Raw genomic sequence first — 22916 nt, forward strand, 5'->3', positions numbered from 1 at the left:
CAGTCAATCGTTTGGGGGCAGGAGGTGATGAATTTTGTCTCTAATAGTTAGAATTTTATCATTAAAGAAGCTCATGAAGTCGTTGCTGACAGATATAGGAGTACATGGATCAATAGAGTTATGACTCTTTGTCAACCTGGCCAAAGTGCTGAAAAGAAACTTAGGGCTGTTTTTATTCTCCTCTATTAATGATGAGTAATAGGCAGCTCTGGCGTTACAGAGGGCCTTCCTATATGTTTTAAGACTATCTTGTCAGACTAAGTCAGATTCTTCTAACGCCAAATCCTTTCAAGTTTTTGCGACATTTGCTTTAATTTGTTTGGGAGTTATACCATGGAACTAACCTCTTTTGGTTAATTATCTTCTTTTTTAAAGGGGTGATGGAGTTGAGTGTCATGAGCCTGCGGCACTATCAACAAGATGATCAATTTGGGAGTAACTAAAATTAGCATAAGAGTCCTCTGTTGTATTGAGACATGGCATTGAATTCAGTACTGATGGAATTGCTTCCTTAAATTTAGCTACAGCACTATCAGATAAACATCTAATGAAGACATTTTTGTCTAATGGCGTGTAATCCAGTAATGGGAATTCAAAAATGATTAAGTAATGATTTGATAGAATAGGTTTTCATGGAAAAACTATTAAGTGTTCAATTTCGATGCTATGTCAGAACAAGGTCAAGGGTGTGGTTAAAAGAGTGAGTGGGTTTATTTACACTCTGAGAGAAGCTAATTGTGTCAAATAATGAGATAAATGCAGTGCCAAGGCTAACATTATTGACATCGACATGAATATTAAAGTCACCTACTATAATTACTTTATCTGTTCTAAGGACTCAGTTTGATAAAAACCAGGAGGATGGTACACTATAACATACAGAATTGACCATAAAATTTTCCAGGTTGGATGTGAGAGACTAAGAACAAGGCTTTCGAATGAGTTATAATTAAGTTTAGGTCTAGGGTTGATTATCAGGCTTGAGTTGAAAATGGCTGCAACTCCACCTCCTTGAGGCAGGCCTCCTTGTTCGAGGAATGTGAGTATTAATATGACTGGGAGGAGTGGATTTATTTAGACTGACATATTCCTCATGACACAGCAGGTTTCAGTAAGACAAAATGAATCAATATAATAATCTGAGATTAGATTGTTTATTAATACAGCTTTAGATGACAGAGATCTAATGTTTAAGAGTCCATATTTAATTCTCCTATTTTACTGTACTATTGTAGTGGTGGTGTTAATTTTTATTAGATTTTTATGAATGACTCCTCTTTTGTTTACTTTGGATTTAATTGATTTAATTGATTTAAGTGGTCAGGGGAGAAGACACAGTCTCTATGTGGTTTTGGGTGGGTAACTGCTCTAATGGAGGCGCAGAGAAGCGTGTAGGACTGCAGCTCTGCCTCCTGGTCTCAACTCTGGGTTGTCATGGTTTTGGTCTACAATTAAACTCGGCCATATTTCTAGATATAAGAGCAGCTCCATCCAAAGTGGGATATATGCTGTCTCTCCTAGTCAGACCAGGTCTTCCCCAGAAAGTCTGCCAGTTGTCTATGTCTACTTTGTCAGCTGCTGTTTCCAAGATCAAGAATTAAATTTCAGTCTTAATTTTAATAATTAAGAGCCTCCACATGAATTGTTTGGTTTAATGATGTTTAGATTACTGATCTCCTTCGTTAGGAACTAGCATTGTCTTTCTCCTTTTGGTGGTTGTAATATTGATGTTTCGCTATGTCTGTTTTCTAAGTGTAATATTTTAACCACAACTGACAACTTTTGTATCACTGGTGGCTTCCACCACTACAGATGGACATAAACAACATAAACAATATAATAAAATAAAAGGTTCAGCCCAAAGTGAGGACCGACCAGAATGTCCCCAGATGTGTTACTCAAATTGGTCTTCACAAAGATAAATATACAGGATCATACACACATACACACACACACACACACACACCAGAAGAGCTGTAAAAAACACAATAAGACAGCGATATTACCACAAAGCTCCTCCTCCCCCCTCTTCTCCATCAGTTTGACCTCCTTCCCGTCTTTCATCTCCATCTCTCTCATCCTCCCTCTCTCCCTGATGACCTGTTTCCTTCTCCCTCCCTCTCTCTCAGTCTGACCTGCTGACTGATATCACAGTTCAGTGTGTTTTACTGGTCCACGGACAGACCATAAACTCTGGATTTACAGCCCCCCCCCCCCCCCTTCTCACAGTGTCCTCCTCCCCTTTTGCTGTTTGTCTCTGTGTGAATGGGCGTCAGGAGCTAGTCGGATTTTTACAGCAGCCTTTAGAGTCTCTGTTCACAGAAAAACAAACCAACTGAAGCTGGACAATGTGTGTATGTGTGTGTCAGAAAAAGAAAGAAAAGATCTATTTTCATCTTTTGTTTTATTGTTAACATGACAGGGCTGCTGTCAAACAGATCTGTCCACCCATTTATTCACTTCCATCCATTAATCCATCCATCCATCCATCCATGCATATATACTGTACATCCATCCATTCACTTAGCCATCCAACCAGCAATCCCTCTATCCACCTACCCATCATCCATCCAGCCATCCATCCATTTATCTATCAACCCGCCCACCCATTTATTCACCTATCCATCCATCCATCCGTATAAAGGTAAGGCAAGGCACGTTTATTTTTATAGTACATTTCATACACAGAAGCCATTCAAAGTGCTTTATGTAATGCATTAAAAACATTAAAAAAGAAAACAACCATCTATACAGCCATCCGCCCGTTTGTCTGTCCACCCACCTATCCATTTAGTCACCTATCCATCCATCCGTCCATCCATCTTATATTTATATATAGAGATAAGGCAATGCACATTTATTTTATACACAAGAGACATTCAAAGTGCTTAACATAATGCATTAAAAACATTAAAGAAAAACAACCAGCCATCCACCCATTTACACATACATATATAATATACATAGTCATTTAACCTCTTGTCCATTGGTCCATCATTTATTAATCTATTCAACATCCATTAATCTATCCAATATTTGTTCATCTATCTATCCAACTATCCATCAGCCACCAGCTAATCCATCAGTGGTGTATCCAGGACATTTTGAATGGGGTGGCCATGACATGTCATGTGGCCATGACATGTCTATTTTCAATCAGTAATTATGTATGTATATATCAGGATAGGCTGCACATTTTCTAAGAGCCATTTCCCTGTAGTGTAGTAAATATGTTATATGTTACAGGTTCAGAATGAAGCTCTGGGTCCAAACTGGTGCAACACATTTATTTACATTGGTTACCTGTGCAAAACATATTTAAAACAGTCGTCAGTAATGTTATTCATATCACTGTAGTGTTAACTCAGCTTGCATCAGCTCTACTATCTCTTCCAACACACATTGTACATTCAAATTCACATTGTATGCAACCCCAAACCAATGTCCACAACACTTAAAGGAGTTTACTCTACTCTGTCAGCATAACAGTCCCATTATACTTTTTACTTGTGCAAAATATATTTAAAACTGCACATTATTCATATCATGTTAGCTCAGCTTGCGGTCACTGTGACTGGGGTCCTGAGTCCTGACGGCCAGCACATGGATGCAGCTGCTTGCGTCTTTAAGTACTTTTGATTTTGAGACCTGCTTTTTTTCTGACTCGTGGTCTTAAGTCCGTTGACTAGATCTCAGCTCTCATGGCCTCAGGCCTACCATTACTATAGTAGAAGGAAATGACAAACTGGCCTGATAACAGCTGATCAGCTGTCATCATAGATTGACCAGCATTTGTCCGGCTTTATTGTGTTGATGAAGTTGACCAACAACCTATCAGATCTGGGGTGGCCAATTAGATTTCAGGTGTGGCTTTGGCCACCCCAGTCCACCCCCTGAAATCACTATTGTAACCCATATGCTACATCAACCATTCATTTAACCATCCAACCCTCAATCCATCCATTGTTTTATCCATTAATGTAAACATCCCTCCATCTATGCATCCATCATCCACCATCTATCTGACCATTTATATATCAATACTCCTGTCCCAACATGTTTTCATCCATCCATCAAACATCTATCCAATCCAACTATCCATACATCTATATACATCCTTCAGTTCACTTAACTGTCCATCGGTCCACCCAACCATCATCCTCCATCCACCCAGCTGCCCATCTCCTTATCCCTCCATCCATTCACTTATTCATCTGTCCATCCAACTATCCATCAATTTATCCATCCATTCACTTCACCATCCATCTATCGATCCATTAGGGATTTGAATTAATGTAAACTATTCGATTAAGTTTGCCTTTATATGAAGTTAACTGAGGTTCAGGAGCATAGCCACACCTCAACCACACCTCTAATTACCTGTCAAGCCCAATTATACCTGGTCCCATCCTGCCCTGTTTGTGTCAGATTTCTCGACCCACCCTCCCTTTCCCTTCCCCTCACCCATTCATCCATCTTCAACATCCAATACTTCCTCATTTCCATTAAACCTTCAATCACATATTGTTGTGGCGTGGGCCTGGCTAGTGAATCAACCGTTTAAAGTGTAGAGAGACGGGAAACAGAGAGAGGGTTGTGACAAACAAAGGTCCTGAATCGAACGATGGACATTGCTGTTATGTGGTATGCACCTTAACCAGTAGGCTCCTGGGGATATCTATAGCACCAGCTATGGACAGTTTTGCTGTAATTTTACTCCCCAGTTGTCCATTCATCCATCCAAACATCAATTTATCAATCCATCCATTTACTCATCTATCCACCCATTTAACATCCATCAATTTATTCACTTAACAATCTATCTATCCATCTGTCCAACCACTAGTGTCAGTAGTGACAGTATCATAGATCTCCTTGTTCTTCTTTTATTTCATTATACTTTCATTAAATTTTTCTGATAATACTTCTAGATTGAGTTAAATGGTATGACCACCCACGAAGACATCACTACTCCCCCGGTGACAAAACTTTATTTTGATTATTGGTTGATAATACTCAGCTGAATATGACTCAATATAAATTCCATCTCCACAGATGTTCAGCTGAACTACATTTGTACTAAACTCCTCCCAACACAAACCCTGTTGTTTTTCTTTTAAAGATACATTCCCTGATTTCATTACAGCATCCCCAAACCTCCACCCAGCTAACTGTTGATGTTTTCAGACTGAACATACACTTTCCGAAACAAAGAATCTGCCAGAAAGACACTTGGTCTGATCTCAGACACACAAACGGCAGCTGATGGACACAACAGCTCTGAGTGTTTCTCTCCTGGGAGCTGTTTCCTTTCTACACCATGAATCAATGTGGATTATAGGAGCTCAGCCCCGACACATGCAGCAGCGTGCAGCGCCGATCGCATGACCGTGTGCTCTAACAAGGGACCGTGTGTGTTTGTGTGTGCATGTGTGTGTTTTATGTGTGTTTGTGTGTGTGTGTGTGTATGTGTGTGTGTGTGTGTGTGTGTGAGAGTGTTTGGGGGAGGGTGGGCTAAAAAGTGACTGCAGCACTTTGCTGAAGCTAGATGACGCAATGGACACATAAATAAGCACTGCACCATTCTCTTTGTAGCACACACACACACACACACACACACACACACAAACACACAGAGGAATCCCCCCGTGCAACACCTCCACACTCTTTAGCACAGTTGAATGATAGGATGTGGGCTTGCTGAACACTTTTTAGTGTTACATGATGGAGTTTGGGTGATGATGTGAAGGTTGAATGTTGATCTACAGTCTATTAACATTAAACCTGCTCTCAGTAAAATCGCAGCTTGAACAGCAGCCAAAAAATATTAAAACTAATGTATTTTCTAAAGCTGTCACTTTTTCATAAAATTAAGTTGGACTGAGTCATAATGTACCCCGCTAGTCCTGAACTATGTTGTAGAATTGACGTACCTCACTGAGTGACTGGTAATGTTACTGTAGGGAAGACATCGTGGAGCTTTGAGCTACATGCTAACATCAGCATGCTAAGCCAAAGTATCTCCTTTCCGGGAGCTGCCATCTTGCTTGTGTGACGTCATTTGGAGCCAGAGTCTGTGCAGTAGAGTCAGGTGGCGGGATGATGAGAAGGTTCTAGCTGCGGTCTTGTAGACTCACTTTAATCCTACATGACACACCCACTCTACTACACGACACGCACTCCTGATGTTGCCACCTTATTAACATGTTACACGACACGCGCCCCCGACCCCTAACCCTCTCCCTCCTCATGCCTAAACCTGTGTCATGTAGTAAAGTGAATGTGTCGTGTAGATACTGCACTGGATATAATTGAGGATTATATCCAGGATACAGATGAGGATACAGCCATTGCACCACCTGACCGTGGTTTGAGAGTGGCTGACACAGCTGTCAATCATGACGTCACCCCCTGTTTTTATATAGTCAAATAACTAATTAAAAACAAACGTATCAGAAAAATGAGCACTTGGTCAAATATCAGCACAATAAAAACTACCTAAAGTGACAGAAACCATCTTTTGGAAAAACTTATTTGACGTGTACTTTGATTTTTTAGTTTGGCTCATGTACCATCTGCTAACACGGAGGGGGCGGGATTTATGACCTATACCGTAGTCAGCCATTAGCTATCATGCTAATGTTAAGCAGGTATAATGTTTAGCATGCTCACCATCTTTCTTTAATGTGATAGCATGCTAACGTTTGCAAATTAGCACTAGCATATCATTAGCACACAAATTAACGGAGGCTGATGGAAATGTCACCAGTTTTGCAGGTATTTGATCATAAAATAAATTGAATGAATGTCTACATGTTCATGATGTTCAATTACAAAATAAATAAATAAATAATTTAAAATAAAACTCCAAACAAAAAGCTGACAACTAGCACTGTGCAGCCAGTTATATATTGTGTAAGATGATGCTCATATTTATATAAAGAAAATGTCCCGATTTGATCCATTTAGAAGAGATGAGCGATTTTTGAGAACAGGAAGCAGGTCTGTGTTCAACAAAAAGATAAAACTTTAACACAAGACAAGATTTGCAAAATTAAACTTTTAAATTAATAAAATAAAATAAAACAAATTGAAATTTTGACCTGATGATTGTGCTAGATGAAAAGATAAAGGATTAAAAAGATTTTAAGACTATTCCTCTGGTATCCATGAACAGTTGTTTGACCTGCTGGTGTCAGATCAACCAGCCAATCATCAACAAGGAGCCAAACAGTCACTGTGGCAACAGACTAGTGGCTGCAAGTGTGATAGATCGGTGGGAACTGATCTCACACATAATCTTTGTGGCAATTGAGTGTAAACATGCACTTGTATAGACTTATTGAACACATGGCCAAACACACACACACACACACACTGAGGAGTCGTCTGAGGAGGCAGCAACAAAGTCTCTGAATGTGTGAAAGCTAACTACTTCTCTAGCAGAAACTACAGTAAGCATAATATGATTTATTAGTGGCTGTTTAATGCCTAATGGACAGCTGAGCTGAACATGGTACTTTAATGAGGCTGACTCCACTGCTGCAGTACATGGTGTTTAGCACAATGGTGAAAAATTAGAAAGTGTAACAACCAGTGACTGGACTTGAAATCACTTGACTCATAGAAGCAAATTAGTTTTTTTTCTGGGCCACATTCTCAGTCTGACACATATTTGGTTCATGATCAGGCTTTTGAGTATTTGAGCATTTCATCTACTCTTTACCCTCTCTTTATTCATCAAAGCTGCAAAGCTGTTCTAACCGGTTAAATTCTGTTTTGTTAGTGGTTGTTCAGTGATTCAGGTGGAGGTAGATCTCTGTCAGGAGAGACAGTCACCTCCAGCCTCCGCAATAAAATGCTGTGGCTATTAGGGCTGCAACTGAGAGTCCAAAGTGACATCTTCAACGTGTTATTAGACCAAGAGTCTTAAGCCTTTTAAGATATTTAGTATACTCTCACATATGACAAAGATAACCAGCAAATATTCACATTTGAGAGGCTAAGATCAAATAATTTTTGGATTTTTTTTCAAACTGAAATGATTAATAGTTGCTGAATAATAATTTAAACTGTTTTAGCTCTAGTGGCTATACTTCTCATTCATTTCTCCAGGCTTGACTGTGTCTAAAGTTTTATATAGGGACTGTTTTTCAATAGAAATACTGAAAACAGTGTGTTTAGCTGCTCTTTAAAGGGGTTTTGGGGTTTGAGTCCACTCTGTTCTGATTGGTTAGTTTCTGGAGACTACGTGAACAAACAGCAGTAGGATTTCACTTCTTTTTTATCGTTCTTCTGCTCAAATGGTCAACTTCTCAAATATATCCGTAAATTAGCAGATATCCAATCCGAAATATGCGAGGTACAACGTGAACAACCTGTGGAACAGCCTTAGCAACAACCTCAGCATCATTACAGAACAGGTGACCATTTGTGGGAACAATCTGACATCAGTTTGAGGAGGAAATAGAGGTTATGTCCCCTTTAATAAATGTGTGTCTGATCAAATGAGCACAAACTAACCTGGAGTAGTGGGTGGTGGCTGAACTGAACTGGGGCCCACAGCTATTTTTTTTCCCAGGGGTCCCCTCGCAGGGTGATCTCGCCCTGTGTGGTCCTCTCCCCACGATTTACCAACACTAATATATGTGTGTGTGTGGAAGGAGCAACCAACTGTGAATCACCACGTTTCCTCTCATGCAGATACAAATTTCTTTTAAGAGAGAGAGAGAGAGAGAGAGAGAGAGAGAGAGAGAGAGAGAGAGAAGGGCTGGAGAGCAGAGTGAGGAGTGGAGAGAGAGAAATGGAGGAAGAAGGGTGATGGAGAGAAAGAGGAATGGGACCAAAGAGAGGTGACACGAGGGGGGGAGGGACGAATGAAATGTGTCCCGCTGCTCGAAGAGTTATGGCTGCCAGTCAGCATTTCATTGCAGGCAGCAGTCAACAAGCACAGAGGGAACCGCACATACTCTACATATTCATACATTTCCATGAAATACCCAGTGATCGCTTCTCTTGGAGCTGAATTCCTTCCTCTTCATATTTTAGACAACATGTTCATTACCATGTGTGGCTCTGTGGAAATGCTTCTGCAGAATTATGCTTTGTTTGCATTATTGCTCCCCTGTGGTTTCTGACAGTACCAATATAATCATGGCTACCGAAGCATTACCAATTTAGCCGGTGACCTTGCATCTGCTCTGTAATACTTCTCCCCTGGTGGTTATAAAGAAGATTCTCAGCTCATTTGTCTCACGGTAGTCAAATCAGACATGAGGGTAATGTCCTTAAATATGAAGCTTCTCTGTTTCCTCTTTGTTTGTTTCTCAAAAGCTTTCTCTCATGTCTGCGTCATCTGGTTAGTGACAGATTTTTGTTGTGTTTTCCATTCAGGGAATTCTCACTCTGAGCTGTGTAAATCAATTACTGAATCAATCACTTCTAAATATGAAGGTTTTCTGGTATAAATGTCTATCTTCAGTTAGCAGACATGGTTAAATGTTCTGAGAAAGACAGAAGTCACTGGGTGGTTACTCAGATGTTTGGCGCGGGGTAGGACACACATGTAGGGCTTTACTTGGGGCTGGTTACTATGGGAACTGGGCTGGTTGCTACAGTGTCGCTGGGTGGCTGCTAAGGTGCTCTTGGCCTTTGCAGGATGGTCACTACAGTGTTTGTGGTGGTTACTAGGGTTTTACAAGGTTTGGGAAATGAATTTGTGTGGGCACAGGACCAGATCTCAAGTGGTTTCTGAGTTGTTTTGGGCGGTTTGCCAGTGTTTTGCTTGGTAGGTGCTAAGGTGGTTGCTAAACGACTGCTATGAGTTTTTGTCAGTAAAGGAGGTAGGTGGTTGAAAGGATACTAGTTGTGGTTACTACAATACAGTACTCAGGAGTTGATATGGTGATACTAGGTGGTTGGTGGGTCTACTAGGGTCTACTTTACTATATGTCTTACTAACATGATGAACTGCCAGTTCCTCATGGTGTCCATTTGCGTTCCAGCCACCTGTTCCTGTTTCTCGTTCCCCTGTTTCTGATTATCATGTTTACCTGCTCTGCTAGCTGCGGTTTTGACCTGCCTTGTCCTTGCGACTCGTTTGTCTGTTTTGGCTGCCTTTTCATTGCTGACCTGCAAGCCTGTCTGTGATTATTAATTTATCAAAGTCCCTTTCCATTCAGCCTGTCCTGCCCTTGTGTCTGCATTTTGGTCCTCCTCCTGTTTTCCCAGTACACACCCCTGACAATGTGACCTACACCGAATGCTGTGTCTGAAAGGCATCCTGTGTAGGCACAGATGGAGAGCTGAGGCTCCTGCTGCTCTGCTAACGTTATGTCTTTGCTACACAGGTTGTATAGACACCATGTCAGACCTTGCAGACTGCACTATCTTGGTGTTTCTTATTTATGCTGTATGAGACTTTTCTCTAGGCACTAACACCCTTGAAATTAGCTCAAAGGATCGATTCACAATTTTTCAAGTCTGTCCTAAAACAAGAATCAGGTGCCAAAACAAAGATTTTTCCCAGGATGGCGAAGTCATGACCGGCCCTACTCTGCCCCTGATTGGTTTACCCTGATATTCTTACCCTGACCCTAACCAGTCTCACTCCTCATGTCTAAACCTAACCAACCCAACCAACAATGGCAACAAGTACTAGACAGTCAGGCAGAGGCAGAGGAGGGCAGGTCATGACTTCGCCATCCTGGGAAAAAAAATTGGCCTCCTGTTCATACTGGCCATTAGATGATCAGTTCTTAATGCACTTGCAATTTAAGTGATGGGGGACAAAAAGACTTCTGCACAAAATGTATTAAAAAGTTTACTTGACGCTAATATGAGCCGTCCAAATTAGTCAAATCAATTCAATATCTTTCAAAGTTACAGTCTTTTTAGTGCCAGATACTTCCACCAAAGCTCCACAGGGAGACACTGTCCAAGGAGACACAGAGGTAATATTTTACTAAAAAGACTGTAAATGTGGAAGATATCCACTTTACTTTACAAACTCAGACGGCTGAAGCCTCATATTAACTTTAGCCCCGCTAGCAAAAAATAGGCATAAAATCATTAAAACAAAATGTACTTACGGGAAAAAACTGAACATCAACAACTCTTTAGAGGGTCTTTTAGTACAACTTAACACTGAACAAGACTTTTTTAGGCAAGCAAAATGTTACAATTAACTTTCATGAACCAAAAACACATTGAAATAACAACGGCTACGGCTAGGCCTATACTCTGTGAATCTGGGGTTACGCCATTGTTACGTTACCCAACCAGCGTTGTCACCATGGTAGCGACTTGCCTGTGACGGCACCAACCTGTCATTCAAAGTGGCCACTGCCTTTATTCTACATAACTTTAAGCCTTAATGAAATTTAAACAGATGAGTTACATAAAAATTCACCCGTGTACAGTTGTCATGAGACGAGGAAATTAGCTACAGAGACCGAAACTGTTTTTTGCACCAGGCTGTAAATATGTTTATTTCTGCTGTAAAGTTGAGCATTTTAACATGGGGCGTCTATTTTGACTCTCTTTTGGAGCCAACCTCAAGTGGCCATTCGAGGAACTGCAGTTTTTGGCACTTCGGCGTCGGCTTCATTTTTTTAGACCCAGAGGTTGCCGCTCAGTTGTGATTCTGAGGTTTCAGGCTGAAATAACAGCCACTAACTCTTCCCTATATGGATTCTGAGGTAAGATGGTATTTTTCATGTGTAATTAGTTTCAGCCATCTGGAACACTGTACGCTTCATGTCTCCTCTCCCTCCTCTGCTTCGCTCTTTCTCTCTGCATTTTGTCTCAAGCTCTGTGTCTCTGGAAAACATTCATTGCTGGTCATCTATTATTGAACAGCCTCGGCATTTAATTATAAATGACTGTGTCCCTTTGAGAGAGTGCTAATGAATCCCCCCTCACACAGCATATTCCCACTGGCTAACTTCATTTTCCTGTCAGTCAAACGGTTTGCCCGCCCACCCAGAGAGAGGCAGAGTTAAAAATAGAGCCTGCTTTTATTTAAAAATGATTGCCAGTAGTTTACCACACATAAAAAAAAAAAAAAAGTTGAGGGAAATTATAACAGTATTCGCAGGACATCAAACTGCATGTTCAGGTCACACAGTAAAGAGATGCAGTTTATTGTCTATATGGGAGAAAAAGTTCAGAGTCCTTTCTGCTGCAGGAAAGAAACTTTTCAACAACAATTCATGAGATGTTTTGGTTGAAAGTGAAAGAGTGTTACGAACTTTAAATTCCCAGATTTTTAACACAAATTTCTGAGATAAAAGGCTGCATGATTAGCTCTGCATGCTGGGACTCGCTGACACTGTTCAAGAGTTTTAACACAAGTTGATTTTATGTGCCTGTGAACTTTTTAAGTCATGTAATTCAACTCACTGATCCTACCACAACTTTTAAGAGAGGACAGGGATTCCAGGGTACAAAATTTATATTGTTATTGTTTTTATTCTAGTGTAATCTCCAGAATCCCAGTCGGCTGTTTTGTGGGATGATCATGATGTACGTCATGCTTCTCATCCTACACTTTACCTCATGCAAACTATGCACTTGTGCTTTTGGTGTGAAATTGGAGTCATTTTCAGTTTTATTAATTGTGAATGTGATTTCAGTGATTAGTTTTATTATTGCTGTTTATAAGTTGCACACAAGAAATATTAGAAAATACTTGCGTTTAAAAATACCTGCATGTTATTATCTAAAGCTTATTGACAGACAAGAACATCAGTATTGGACAAATCTACAAAAAGCAACACCAGTTCTCATTGGTCTTATTTTAACTGCACTAGCTACCATTATGTACCCAGATCTGTTTTTCTTTCACTGTGTAACCCTAACCTGATTTAAAGTAATATGTTGTCTTGTGTCGCATTATGTTTTTGTATTTATTGCAAATAAAAAACTTGAATTACAGTACTCAAAGAATTTCCAAGTGTCAAATCATTGAACGTCATCTTTGCTGTTTTTTCAATCACTTTAAAGCTATGAAATGAGGAAATGGAGGAAATACATCCAAGGAGCTGCTGGTATGCAGATCAAAAAACAGCAAAGTTGAAGCGAGTGGAGAAATTAATGAATGAAAACAGCACTAGTGTTAAAAAGAAAGAGCGGTGAGTATGACGTGACATCACTTGTTGTACTGATTGAATTAGTTCTGTAGAAATGTGCATTATACTCAATTTATCATGTTTGCATCAAGTATAAATTAAAACAAGAGCAGATCAGAAAATATGGAGGCTTCTGAGGAAAATGCAGGATATTAGAAAGGTCTGGTTTTGTCTGCGGTTTAGATAAATTAAGGCATTACTGTGTTAATAACAGCTTAACTGCTAGAGAATTGTGATTTAGACTTTAATTTCACTCTTATCTCTTTTCAGAAAATAAAAATGTAACATCAGGATTTAATTTGGGCTTCATTAGCGGGCAGAGATTCTCCTCTCTGATGCAACCTCCTGATTCCAGGCGGTTTTGAAGTCTGAAAAGTTTTACATAAAACTTTAAACTTTAATGCATCTGCAGTCATAAATGTCTAGAAGGGCACTTCTGTCTTTTCTTATGCTGTTTTACTGCTTTTTATTTCTTTCACCCTCCTCCTCACCCCCTCAGCTCCCTTGATGTCTCTTTAGTCTCTCTTTCTCATCCAGAGAGAATCATTAAAGCTCAGATATGCTGGTTGGGATACATCACAGGGAAGCTGTACCCCCACGTTCTGCTGGTTCACCTCTTCTTTTCAACTCTTCCTCTGCCTTTTCTAATCTCATTAACATATGACATTTACATTCCCTCCTCATCCTCCATTACTGAGTAGCTTGCTCTGTCTCAGCACCGTCCCATCACTATCTGCAGATGAGTGTGTGGGTCCAACGAAAACCTGGACAGACTTTTCAATCCAACATGAAGAACTGAATTTATTTCCTCCAGTTGTTCAGCTTTTATACTGATGTTTCTGCTAAATGCTCCATGATGTTCACCAGCTAATTGCTAACTGTGTCTGTTTGCTGTTTGGTGCTTAGCAGGTAGTGTACAGTGGGTTTTTAGAGCTTTTTCTCTGGAAACAGCTGCCTGCTGCGACCGAAAACGACACCATGAGAGTGCTGAGAGTGAACAAAAACAGTAAAGTTGCAGCCGGACAGCTAAACAATGAGCTGAAACTCATTATAAAGCTCCATAAAGTCAAGGGGAGCTGCAGAGTCACTGATAATTCTCTGTACATTCATCACTACAAGCGATTCCTCAGACATCACATGTTGTCATTTGATAAATTATTATTATAAAAAAATATCTATTACAGCTTTAAGGAATATACTTTATCACAGAGACATTACAAATGCAGTGCTGCAGGAAAATCTGACAATATGTAAGTGAATTATTATTATCAATTCTGATTGGCTGGAAGGCGTGAATTAACTCACCTTTTTAGAACTGCTTTTAATGTGTGATTAATGTTGTGTGCTACTTTGTGCTTTTAGTGTGTTTGTTTTTTATTATCCATTTTACTTATGTAAAGCATCTTTAAATACCTTGAAAAACGCTCAAAATTTAACATATGTTATTATAATTATTAATAACCAGACAGTAAAACTGAACTGCAACAGTGAGACTTTGTGAAAGAGTATGGAGCTAGAGTTATTTGTGTAACCAATTAAAACATATAACAGATAAAAAAGCAGTGAGAATCACACAGATTTAATTTCAAACATGTTTGACGCAACCAAGACCGAACTGAAAATAAAGAGATGTGGATTCACAGGTAAAGCTGGGGATAAACGTGAAGAATAGCTGAAACCTACAAAGACTTGACAGTTCACACATAATGATTTTTTTTGTCTTTTACAATCAAGAAAGGAGCGTAAACCTTATGACTGAGTAATCACACAGAACAACACACAGAACAACCGGTCAGTTATAACTGGACTTCTGTGTTTGACAACCCTGCTAATCCTGCGTTCTCTTTTACCAAAACAAACATAGATGGCAACCAGCTGCTTGTGCTCTTTATATGTGATGCAATTTGCGCTGAAAGGCAAAAAAAAAGGACGAGATCATGGATGGAGAGGCGTGGGGAGTTTTTCCTTGCCGCTATTGCCAAGTGCTTGCTCATGGGGGAATGTTGGGTCTCTGTAAATTAAAGAGTACAGCCTTGACCTGTTCCATGTGAAATGTGCCCTGAGATAACTTTTGTTATGATTTGATGCTATATAAATAAATAAATGGAACTGAAATTGACGTGGGCTGTAATTGGAGGCGTGTGAACTATGTAAAACAAAGCTAGCTTAACACTGTGATCAGCTCTATAAGTCTTTGATTTTATGTTGTAGAGACATACATTCTTTTTACAGCTCTCTCACACCACCAATAATGTCTTTGTTTACCAATATGTCTCCCTTGGGTGATACACAAGTGATGTTCACTGGTGGCTGACGTCACTGACAAATATCAAATATGTTTTAAAAAATCTTTGTGAGAACGACTAGACCCGAAGACAAGTTTAGAAGCATTGCACATCACACACCATATGAAGCTGGAGAAAGTTCAGTCAGGAAGACTATCTTCACACTCGATTTATTTATTCTCTCAATTTAAAGATATACTATGCAGAATTTGTCGGCTAGTGTTTGCAAAAGCACAGCATTTCGCTAGCAAGGACCACACCAGAAGCGGAGAGGGTTAGGTGGTATTTATAGGAATGCCGGTAGTGGCGTAATTGAGGTGTGGTCCTGCTCCTGAAACTTCGCTGAATAGCTTCAATCAAAGTTGGCCCCAATGACCGAGCGAAAGAGAGTGAGAGAGAGAGAGAGAGCAGAGGTGGTTGAGTGAGCTAGAGAGTGAAGAGAGCGAGTGGCGCTGGCGAGAGCAAAGCCTTGAATCAGAGAAATAAAACATTATTTCACTAATTGTTTCATGGCGGTTGCATTCTGAAGCACAAACAAACATGCCCACATCTCCACACAACCCTGCAGGGTTCATCCAGTCTGCTGTGGCCTCTCTGCTCTGTGTGTGTGTGTGTGTGTGTGTGTGTGTAGCTCAGCCCCGCCCTCGGTCAAGCAGACACACAGACCTGCAGTTCTTTGTACATCCATGACACAGAGACAGAGAGCAGAGCAGAGGAAAGGAGAGAGACGGAGACAGCGATGTAACCTGGTTGCTACGCTACAAGTCCCGACCTCACACCCTGCATGCTGTTATTGGCTGGGGGCTATATACCAACTGCCCAAAGGTCGACGCCCAGAAGCGTCCTGAACACAGCAAAATAATAAGAAATACAGGCAGAGGGCAGAGTCTCTGTGGATAAATACACTGGCACACACTTCTAGTGGGTCATAAGTGATGATTGAGAGGGATTATGTATGAGTCTATACATTATTTTTAGGAAAAATCCTGCACAGTATGCCTTTAATCAGCTGACTGACCGTGTTCACGCTTTCAAACCAATCAGATTTCGCCACCACTTCTGTGAGCTAATCTGGTCACTGTCAAATAAAAACTGTCCTACAACTAAATCTAAAACTAAAACTAAAACTCAAACTGTTCCTCTCTGCTGCTGCTGTCAGCTGTCTTTGCAGTGTCAGATCAATGCAACCCTCTCATCAGAGTCCTGCTCCACATCTCATCCACCCAGATCTTCAGCCACTGCTCTCACCTCTTCACCACCACCACCACCACCAGTGTCTAGACTCCATCAGGAGGATATTCCTGTACAGCTCATGGCATGATCTCTCCCTGACAACCATGACATCGCAATGGTGTCTAATCATCAAAAAACCTCTCATATATTCTTCAACCTTGCATATTGTGCACACAATGTTAAATTAATTTAATTGAATTACTCTCTAAGCCTCTCCTTTAATTGAGTCTCTCCTGATTGAAATGATTTTATCTGCCAGCTAACACTAACTGATGCAGACGGGAACAGACCCGCCTCAACTCGGTCCGATCATATTAATATCATATCATATCAGTCATATTAATAACTGGCTCAAAAGTCATAATGTGTGTCCCCGCCTTAAGAGAGTGAGAGAGAGAGAGAGAGAGACAGAGAGAGAGAGAGAGCTAACAGATTCAGGTTCAGGTTCAGCTTCCCCCTACTGGCCTCATCCTCTGATCTATTTTAACTTCCTCTCTTCTGCTCTTCCTTTTCTTATTCACATCGTCTCCCGGTGTCGGCGTCAGTCTCAGCAGAAGTCTTCCTCTCTTCCTCATTCTCATTCTGCTTTCTGCTTCGTCCCATCAACTCTCTCTCACACCGAGGCCTGGTCTCTCTCTCTCTATCCCTCTCCCTCTCTTTCACTCACCCAGGCCTGCTCTCTTGCCCTCCTCTCCCTCTCTATCTCTCTGACAGCTAATCAATGAGCAGGCAGCCATGGGGGAAAGGCTTCAGATTCGGCTGCATGGATTTCCAATGGGACTGTCGACTCAGTAAGGCAGGGTGGGGTTGGGGGGTTGCAGGGGGGGGGGTTTGCACCAGAGCGTGCCACAGAGAACAAAATGTAGCACTCTGTGTGTGTGTGCACTCTCACACACATCCACAGTGTGTTAGGACCATGAACAACATACAGTTCTTCAGAGGTTAGTGTGTGACAGAGCTGTTAATTGTCAAATCCCAGTGTGATCTTGAACGTGTAATAAATGTGTGTATTAAAGTAACAGCCGTCTTTCTGCAGTAATTTGATTTATTAAAGCCCCTGGAAAGGCAAATCCACAATTGGCTCTTAATTATTTAATTTGGGATCTAATGTGCATAAAGTAAACACCTAAAAAGTATGAGAGCAAAATAGAAAATCTCTTTTCCTTCCCTTGTTACTGGGTTGCATTTAGGCGTGGCTAAGCAAGGACATTAATTACGTAATAAATGTCTGCCCAATCATATTTAGGAGAAAGATGATTGAAGTGGAATCTCGCCAAGCTGACTTCACATCACTTCACATCACTTCCCATCGACTCCCCCATGGGAAAACAGTGCACTGCACTTTTCTTTGCTTTTAGCTAGATTGAGAATTCAAATTAGCCTGACATGGTTTGAAAGCTACTGTGTGTTAAGCTTACTAGCAGACTGGGATACACCACCAAAATTTGTATTAATCACAGAGCTGATAAGTAGCTCAAGAGCGTAGCATAGCAAAGCTAATGCTAACACGTAAATGAATGGAAGATGCGAAAAACACTTAGCTTCTTAGTCCAGGAGGTATAGTTCAATGAAAACACAAATATGTTTGGTCTACCCTAGTCTGCTAGTCAAGATAGCAAGCAGACTGCTAGGGTGGTTGATAATAAGCTAAAAAGTTTTGCATAGAAAAGCTAATGCTAACTGTAACGCCATACTCCAGGAGGTATAGTGAAATAAAAACACAGATTTGGGTGGGCTAACCTAGTTACTTAGTGAATTATTCAAGCTTTCTAAACATGTAGGGTCCATCTGATAGATTTGGTAGTTAATAAAATGTTTAAGCTATGCTAACCGTTTCATGTATGTGAATGGAAAATGCTAAAACCATTAGTGCCATACTCCGGGAGGTATAGTTAAATAAAAACACAGATTTGGGTGGGCTAACCTAGTTATTTAGTGGACTGTGGTTACTTATTCAAGCTTTCTAAACATGTAGGGTCCATTTGATAGATTTGGTTTATTCCATGGTAGAAAAACATTTTAGTGATTGAATGGAAAATAAAATGGTACTTGAGCTGAAAGGCTGTCAATCAAGTGTGATCTGATTTCGCCCTCACAATCCTAGGAAATGGTTTGAGCAGCCAAATGAGCTGTTTTTGTGGATGCTTAATGAGACAGTCAACTTTGATATCGTATATGCATTTTTACTATTTCATTTAATTTTACACATTTCCAGAGGATCATTTTTAAGCTTGAAACCTGTTTTTTGTAATCAGGAAGGGGATTAGAGACATCTGGTCTCACATTTATCAGACTTCTAAGAATTACACTTAAGGATGTTCTAAAGAGACAACATGAAGACGTAACCTTTAGGAGCAGCTCTAATCACATGATTAATCACTTTCACTAAGTGCAGGAACAGCCAATCAGAGAGCAGGATTGACCCTACATCTGCGTTATCATTTTTTTGAATGACAGTGTGCTATCCAGAAAAGAATCATATTGTATTTTTGTCTATTTTTCCTTTCTCCTTTTGTAATCTCTCTGATCAAATGCCCATACGGTTTAGCATATGTAGACACAAAGAGCTCTATAAACTCGGATAGCAGAACACAAGAGCTGTATTCAAACCCAGGACCGGCATAACCTGGTGGCATTTCAGAGAGGCAGATCACCCAGCAGCCTCTTTCAGATACATCGGCTTTGAACACATTAGATTTCCGAGAAGAGGAGGCGATTCGACTCCAAAGAGAAAAGCTTTTTTTTTTTTTTTTCACTCTTCAGACCCCTCGAGGTCTGAATCAAGAATATGAGATTAAGCATTTTCATAGAGCATAAAAAATGTCGGTCCTTGATGGCTTTATATTTTTATATTTCTAGATCCTGACACATACATTTGAACATGTTAAAATAAGCCAATTTAACAGGTGTGTCAATTTCCTTATTGTTATTATTAATTAGTATTTTAATTAATATTTTATAGAAGGGTGTTTAAACCCACTTTCTGTGCAATAATTTAAGGTTCCTTTTTTCTAGCTTACCATGATATATTTTTGATCATATGTGATGATGAATCTGATGTAATGTTTATATATAAGATGCATCTTTTGATATTTATGGTATTTTTGATGTATTGTTTTTGAAGTATGGCCCTTGTATTCCTGTTCTTTTCTATGTACTTTATTGAATTATTAATCCCTTTGAGATGTTTATCACTCTGGGTGGGTCGGATGTTTAAACACACCTGTCATCACAGAGCTCATCATTGTTTTGCATTATGTATAAATATGTGTGCGTTTTCTACTTTTACAAACACTCTGACAACCTGACAAAGATCTGAGTAGGATTTAAACGTCCAGATTAAATTTTATGGTTTAGAGTGAGAGTGGAGGTGATACCTTTGTTCATTGATACTGCTTTAGAGCGTAACCACTTTAAAACAATTGTTTATCAAATGTTTTATATCTCTCCTTCTCTCACTTTGTTTCCTCTCTCTCATTCACTTTATCTTCCTCATGCTCTCAGCTCATCCCTCTTTCTCTCTCTGTCTCTTTTAAATGAGTCGGGAAGCCAATAGTAAAACTTGTTTGACATAATAAAACAATGAGGAATGCTCTCCTCTTTTTCATATCTTGTTCTATGAATGAAGTGGTACAGCTGCAGTGTTTGTGTTTGACCAATGATCAACAGGCAGCCCTGCAAACTCTGCCCCTAAAAATCTAAACTTTTGTAGTACTACACTCGGGGCAGGGACCTTTTTAACACCTGGAACTATCAGACAGGAATTAAATTTAGTGCCTAGTTCCTCTGATTAAAACGTAGGTTTAATTCCTGAGTCCCTCAAAAGCTTCCTGGTCTCCTGGGAAAGATGTTAAATTATTACACGTTGTTAGAGCCATTAGAGTCTATTTTTTGATGTGCAGTATCTTCAAAGAAGCAGCAACCTGTAGCGGCTTAATCACCGGAAAACACCAAGAAAAAAGGTGGACAGAGGTGTTGGAAGATACCAAGAGTGTCGTAGTTTTTATTTGTGATTCAAACATAAAAAATTATATGAATAATATTCATATAGAGAGTCCTTTTATTTTGAGTAGTTGTTTATTTTACTATTATTTTAAATTTATCATATCAAAACCATTCAACAGTGATTAACTCGACAAACAGAGAGTGTTGAGCATGCTTAGCTGATGCATCGGAGGAAGTGAAAGTGTAACTTACAGCTACAAATGTAGAGAAGCACGTATATGAAAATTTAATTCAAAGTCTGAGTAAAACCGAAGCTGACACAAAGCACACTGTGTAAGTCTAAATAGGTCAGTTTGCAGCTGCTGCTGAATATTTTTCCTGTTTAAAATAAACACATTTTTGGAAAAATCGTGCTTTCGTAACAGAGGCTGACTCCTCACTGCGCTGTCAAATGCACCTAAACAAAATCAAGAAACAGTCATCATGGCTCCGAAATAAGGTCGGGATGGGGGGGAGAAATGCGTGTAAACATGGTTTTATGAGGTTACATGAGATGAGAACACATTTTCTGTGTAACCTGAATTCTGTGAGTAACCATTTCTTTTTTTTTATGTGCGCTTGCAAATGTACTGATTAGATTTGACTGACCTTTTATTTACTGCAATAACAGTCTACATCTCTGTTAGCGTATCCTCGAAAGTGCAGTGTTCATTTCAGCCGTGACAGTAAAGTGTCGAGGGGAGATAGAGAAAGGAGTTCCCATTAAAATCTGCAAGAAATGTTGATGAAATAAAATGTGTGAGTTTGTGCATGTCCTTTTATTTGAATATCTGTTCAAAAGGCCTGCAAAGATTTAGCCAGCTTGTTTCAGTTCCACCTGCTGGACATGTGGATAGACAGAGCGGCAGCAGCTGCAGTCAATTAAGACTAATTAGTGAGTTGAGTGAAGAGGGTGACACTGTTCCCGAAGGGTCTGGTCTTATCTTCAATGTTTTACTCACTATAAGTAAGTAACTAATATTTACTGACTGAATCACCAGCTTTTATTTCTTATTTTAGTTTCTAATGAACCTGTTTCACTGGTAAACATCATGTGCTGCTTTTCCCTTATCGTGACTGTGTTAACTCCAGATAAACTGTAATGTTTTAGTTCATTCATGTGATGTTTTGGCTTCTATCTGCTGTATGTTTAGATGCAATTATTACTTGAAATTTAGATTTATTTCAGGCTGTAAACAATTGTCAGACAGACATAAGCCCTGTGTGAAAAAACACAGCCCTTTTGTTCATGTGAATGGAGGTCGTCTGTCGGTGCAGCAGGGTTGTCGACACAGGTGGCTCCAGTAAAACAGTGCAAGGTTGTCTGGTAAAAAACTTGAACCTGGCTCAACTTTTGCCACAATGCAAACCCGACGTCATCGAGCAAGGTGCTGTGTCGGCCAATCACATACATGCAAATGCACATTCCTGGTGGATTACACTGTAAGGAGAACACCATATTTTTTTTGCACTTCCGTCATTGCGACAGATAAAATAGTTGTTGCTGTGATAACATTCCAGATTTGTAGAATCCTGTCTGTGAGTATTACAAACAGCTGTGCAGTGTTTTGGTATCTGATAAGCTCTAAAACGCATCTATCAGTCTGAGTGAAGCTTTGGAGAAAGTTCAGGAAGGAAGATCTTGTTACTTGTGTTCAGCCTTTATTTCACTTCGGGTGAATGTCTCCATTTCTCTCCATCACTTCCGCTTTCCCACGCTGTCAAAAATCCCTTCATTCACAATTCTGACGTTACCGTACTTAACCATGATATTTCTTTCTGCAAGCAGTTCTTTAAATATCGCTGCAATCCTGTCATTCTGTCTTTCAGACATACTATTGCGCAATCCTCCTCCTCCTCCCCGTCACCACCATGACCTCCATGATATCCACTGACACCCATCTGAAGGTTTCCATCAACAACCAGCACCAGCATCTAGACTCTAAGGGGATCCTGTCTTATCTCCTACCTTCATAAGGGCTTTATGAAAATGCGTCAAACAAATTGAGTCTCCAAAAATCTTTTTGTTCCTAACATCAAAAAATATTGTTATATACCTCCAACTGATCTCTTCTTATGAGCTGGACTTCTTGGATCATATTTCATTGCTCCCAGTACCTTAATTAACATGCCTCCACTAATGCTTCCCCCTGTGTTATTTAGTTGCAGGGTTGTTTTCAGTCTGAATCCCCGCTTAGGCAACCGTGACTAGGCACGGCAGGCTTGTCAGTCTTTGGAACATCTAATTGATGTCAGTGAAGCCAGCTTACTTCCCTGAATTTAT

At 40.0% G+C, this 22916-nt stretch overlaps 2 long non-coding RNA genes across 2 annotated transcripts in view; both read left to right on the forward strand.

Moving 5' to 3' along the window:
- The window catches only part of LOC122981255, a 571779-nt gene that overhangs the window by 382653 nt on the left and 166210 nt on the right, over positions 1-22916 (forward strand). The gene's annotated exons all lie outside the window — the stretch shown is intronic.
- LOC122981259 lies at positions 21177-22636 on the forward strand. The gene is made up of 2 exons (XR_006403199.1): positions 21177-21599; positions 22463-22636. It is a non-coding gene; the product is annotated as an uncharacterized LOC122981259 (long non-coding RNA).

The sequence above is a fragment of the Thunnus albacares genome, chromosome 4 (genome assembly GCF_914725855.1).
Source record: "Thunnus albacares chromosome 4, fThuAlb1.1, whole genome shotgun sequence".
Lineage (NCBI taxonomy): Eukaryota > Metazoa > Chordata > Actinopteri > Scombriformes > Scombridae > Thunnus > Thunnus albacares.